The sequence below is a fragment of the Cucurbita moschata genome, unplaced genomic scaffold (assembly GCF_002738365.1).
Source record: "Cucurbita moschata cultivar Rifu unplaced genomic scaffold, Cmos_1.0 Cmo_Scf00007, whole genome shotgun sequence".
Lineage (NCBI taxonomy): Eukaryota > Viridiplantae > Streptophyta > Magnoliopsida > Cucurbitales > Cucurbitaceae > Cucurbita > Cucurbita moschata.
Window position 1 is genome coordinate 2,870,744 of NW_019268523.1, and position 5,256 is coordinate 2,875,999.

At 26.6% G+C, this 5,256-nt stretch overlaps 1 protein-coding gene across 1 annotated transcript in view; it reads right to left on the reverse strand.

The window, feature by feature from the left end:
* Positions 1-5,146: 5,146 nt before the first annotated feature.
* LOC111444799 (ethylene-responsive transcription factor ERF110-like) overlaps positions 5,147-5,256 on the reverse strand; it is a 2,605-nt gene continuing 2,495 nt past the window's right edge. The window contains exon 3 of the mRNA XM_023082850.1: positions 5,147-5,247. The gene's annotated coding sequence lies outside the window, so the exon portion shown is untranslated. The remainder of the gene's footprint in view (positions 5,248-5,256) is intronic.

Below are 5,256 nucleotides of genomic sequence, written 5' to 3' on the forward strand. Positions count from 1 at the left end.
CAATTTCATAGATGATATGAAATCACATCGGAGGGGGAGAAAAGCTAAACCAAACCAAGGAAAATTCCAAAAAGTTGTTCCAATGGTTATATGGGAATTAAAAAAAAAAGTAATAAAAAAATGTTATAGGAGAATTAATACAATAATTGTTGCAATGAAAAACATTTTTTCTCCAAGAAAGAACCACTTCTATAACTAGTGACGGGATTTTCTTTGTTATAGAAGGCACTATGGTACTCTTGCCAAAGAGACCAAAAAAAAATGCTCTTATGAATTGAAGTCAAAGGATCTTTTTTTTTTCTTTCGTGAATTAATCCACCATAGTTAGGGAGCGTTATTTATATGATACGAGAAAAAAAAAAGATCTTGGGAGTTTTATCTTTAAACCAGAAGTTTATATAAAGGCCTTGGATACTGCTGGTAGGTTGTTCAGCTTAGGTGTCTGAAAAGTGCAAAAACTATAGTGAAGATGGTTGATTTGGATGTTGCCCAAGGGGAGGTCGAAGCCCTCGAGAAGATTTATATCCAACACTTTAANGAAGTTTGAACTCTGATGTATCAGTTGAATTTAGTCAGATATTTTTCTATTAAAAGTCGAACGAATCATGGCGGGAGATCTTTCTGTTCGTTTGAGCACCCTTTTCTAGAAAACATACTAGTGAGTCCATTGAACTGTAAAATTTTCCAATCTTCCTTCTATTAGATTTGGCCCACTTAAAACAAGTTCGAGTATTTCTGGGTCGTGAATGTTTGAATTTAATCAGATATTTTTCAAACACACGAGCTTGGAGATCTTTCTTTCTATTCGTCTGAGCACCCTTTTCAAGGAAATATAGAATAGCAGCAAGTAGTATGAAGGAATTGTCGAGTCCAGTTAACTGTAAAAATTTTCGATCTTTCGTCTTTTGGATTTGGCCCACCTAAAACACGTTCTAGCATGTCTTGATCGTGAATGCTTGGATAGGGTAAAGCTCCATGTAGGTTGCTCGATAACTAGAAAGCATGTTTTACACAAATCTAAAACTCGATACTTGGTTTATTATTGTTTGTTCAAACATTTGGACTGAAATGTGATTAATATAAAAAGAAGTACCCATCTTTTGCAAAGGTAATGAAAGTTTAGGGACTAAAGTGTGAAGAATCTTAAAAAAAAATTAGGCAAGGGTCATGGCAATGGTGGACTGCCTCAATTAGAGGCACAGATTGGCAGTGATTTTTAAAAATACCCCAAAATTCAAAAAAAAAAAATATATTTTTTAATATTTTATCCCTATTTGGACCATCCATTTTAAAAGAAAATTAGGTTTAGAAACCCCACAATTTAATTTAATCCTTAGCTGTTCCAAGTTTGGTTTGGGTCACTTCTTCATTTCAAACAAATTATTATTATTTTATTTTTTAAATGAAAACAAAGAATTTATCATAGCCTCTTGTTCTTTGCTTATTATTATTTTTTCTTAAAAAAATAATTTTATTGTCTTTGTAGGTCATAAAACAATAAAACTATAATTAGAATTACTGTTTATAAATTTAATATATATATATATAATTAAAAAATAAAATAATTATCTCAGTTGGATTTGAAAAGGAAAATAAGACTGGATAACAATTATGTCATGAAACTAGTTAGTTAAGAATTAAAGGAGATCTTAATTCTTTTAATATAAAAAAATAATTATATGTATATAATTAAAAAATAAAATAATTATCAAACGAGATTTAATTTTTTAATATAAAAAATATTTATATATATATATATATATATATAATTACCAAACGAGATCTTAATTTTTAATATAAAAAAATAATTTCACGAAGTGAGTTTTGTAGGGTCGAATTCATCTACTTGTCTTATAATTTCTTAATAATAATTATCCACACAAAATATAAAAATGTATTATTATTATTATTAATCTTATTATCTTTTAGTTTTTTATTCCACAAATAATTTATTTTGTCGATCAATAAAGTAAATATCAAATCATAAATAATAATTATATCTTTTTACCAAGCCAAAATAATTATAAAAAAATATTTCAAAACAACTCATCGATGGCCCTTTGTATTTTTTTTTACACGTTTGTTAATAATATTAATTTATTTTTCTTTTTTTCTTTTCCTTTTCCATTTTTTCAAATCCAGTTGAAACTTTTAACTAAATTTTGAAAAAAATAAAAAATAAAAAAACCAATTATTAAGTGTTTGAAACCCATTTTTCAAAGAAGATATAAACTTTATTTAGATTCAAAAAAATAAATAAATAAAATCAAAATACTAATAATAGAGAATAAAAAATAAAAAAAAGAATAACTCATCGATTACCGACCAAACTTTAGTACTATAAAGCACAAAAATACAAAGCAGTCACCCAAGTAGTCTTCATTTTTTCTTTTTAAAATATTTTTTAATTTCAACTCTTCGAATTCGGCATCTAATGACCTCGACATTTTTTATGCAATATAATTACACCGTCTACTCGTCTTAGACTGCTTCTAAAAATGAAAACGATATCCACAAGCCATCACGAGTCATTTCAATATATTTGTAAACACTCACATACGTTATAATGTTCTGCACGTTTAATTTTGAAATTCTTATGATTAAAAAGAAAATGAAGGAGCAGTGTGTTGGTACAGACATTAATGTCAAATTTTTTTAACTTTTCGGGTCATTCTCATTTAGACTGTCTCGGTTGATTCATGTACACTTCGATCACTCGAGTGTCACACTCCAAAAAATTATATCGAAACAATATAAATTTATCTCAATATTGAAGTGACAGCTTCCTTACTAATCTAACAAGATTTGACATCAAAATCTATGGTACTTTTTCATATTTCTTTTTTTGTTGGTTTTTTTCTGTCACCATTCTAGCTGCCTTCTACTACAAAATAGAGGCTGCAATTACTAGCTACCTACACCTAAAAATGGCCTTATTTTGCCCACTTTTAAATATATATATATTAAAAATTAAATAAAAAAATCATAATTTCCCGTATAAATTTTTCTATTACGTGTAATTTCATTCTTCAAATAAAATTATACCAACTTGTTATCTCATACCATCCCACACGACACGACGTAAGATGGTTTAACATATATCAATAAAAAAGTGTAAATTGAAAAAATAATATATTAATGATTTACTAACGGACCCATTCGTATTTTAACTCTGTTTTTCATATTGGTTAGGTTAAATCTGACCATTAAAATGGCAACTATCAAAATTCTCCCATTTTTTTTTTTTTTTAAATTTAACCCAACCCCATTTTTTAATTGGTCGAGTTATCGAATTATAGGGACATATTTTAATAAAATTGAATCTTTAAACTAAATAAATAATCAATGAGTTCATGTCAAGCTAAACGACAAAATTTAACATTTTTCTCAGTTCTTCGCCAACCTTCTTCCGTTGTCAAAACGATAATTAAAAAAAGAAAAAACAATCGTAATGCAAAGGGACTCTTGATTAGTGGGCCCCATTCTAAGATGGTCAACGCTGACTCAATCTGACGTGGAAGCTCTTTATTGGATAAAGAACACAACTGGACAAACATCCGTATCCTCCTTCATGGGTTCTCATCGTACCCTATAAATCTGCGGTAGGTAACTGACCAAACGGGCAACCGACCTAACATATCATGACGTATGGTTCACATCAAGGGGTATTTAAGTAAAACCGCTTTTCTTTCGGGATTTCAAGTAAATTTATGGTAAATAATAATTAAAAAAAAAACCAATAAATATCGAATTTATTATCTTAACATTGAAATTTTTAAAATTAAGATAATATTTTTTTAAAAATGCTAATTGATTTTTAATTTATTTATACTTTAAATTTTCACGCGTCGAAAACATTTAAAATAATAAATTAAATAAATAAAAATTGTATTTATCAAATCAGTACATATTTCATTTATCGGGTACCTATCATTATAAAAATTACAAATTCAACTCTCGAACGTTCAAAAGTAAGCAACAGGTGAACGTGGTCGATTGAAATTGAATAAAAAAATAATTTGTTTACTTTTTTTTTCTTTTCAATTTAGGTTATGAGTGATTATTATTTATTCTAGAGGATTTTCCACCTGTCATATTTCTAGAAACATGTTCTCGTATAGACGAATAGAAAAACGACACCTGTACATGTGGGGACCAAAAACAGGCCATCATTCCCATTTGATCGATGTAAACATTCAATTGAATCGAATCTAACGAAAATAATTATAAAAAATAATAATCAACGAATTATTTTTATCCTTAATTAAATAATTACCTCAGTCAATTACTACAATAAATAGATGAAAAAATTATTTCATTTTCAATGACTAATAGAATATTATTTATTTTATTTAAATTTTCTTTACGTGAAATATTGAGAAAAATGTAATTTATTTATCGTAAAATATCATAAATTGGAATTTTTACATTTAGTAAAAAAAAAAAACTTTAGAAAAAAAAGTGACACTTACGTCGTCAATAATGGACTAAGGTACAAAAATAAGTATGAGATACTATTTTATGTTTCTTTTTTTTTTCGTTTTTGTAAATTTGACTCGGAAATAACTACTTCTTTGAAGTAATCATATATATCGATATTTTATGTTATTTTAGCGTGTAATTTCCACATATACAATCATTTAATAATATTTTTTTTAATGAAATTTCAAATAACAGAACTAAAAATAAAGGGTGAATTAATCTTCTTGTTTACTTAACCAAAAGCAAAATCTTCCCATTTGTTCAAATTGTTTGACTTCAACTTGAAAGGAATGTTTGTCTTGTTTCTTTATTGAAAAATGTGAATTAAGCTTCCAGTTTAATTATTAAAAAAAATCAATATAATAAGTAAGAAATTACCTATTGAACTTTTATAATATTATCTAAATTACTTATCATTTTATTTTATATCCTTTTCGATTAACGTTATCATGAAATTATTGTGTGTTCGTGTTTTTCGATTTTATCTTATTTAAATAAAATTAAATATCTATTTTAGATATAGTTATCGTCTCTAGATATTGTAAATTAAGCTTAAGGATGAAATTTTGTATTCAATAAAATAAATATTTTATATAATTAATATTGGATCATATGATAATTGAAAAAAAAACATGCAAAACTTTGGGTAAATAAATTACAAAAAAAAAAAATCATCTAATAACTAAAAAATGGAATGATTTAACTATTGAGCAAAAATAAATCCAAAACAAAAATGCTTTTATTTTACTTCTAAAAAGGGGGGGGGGGGGGGGG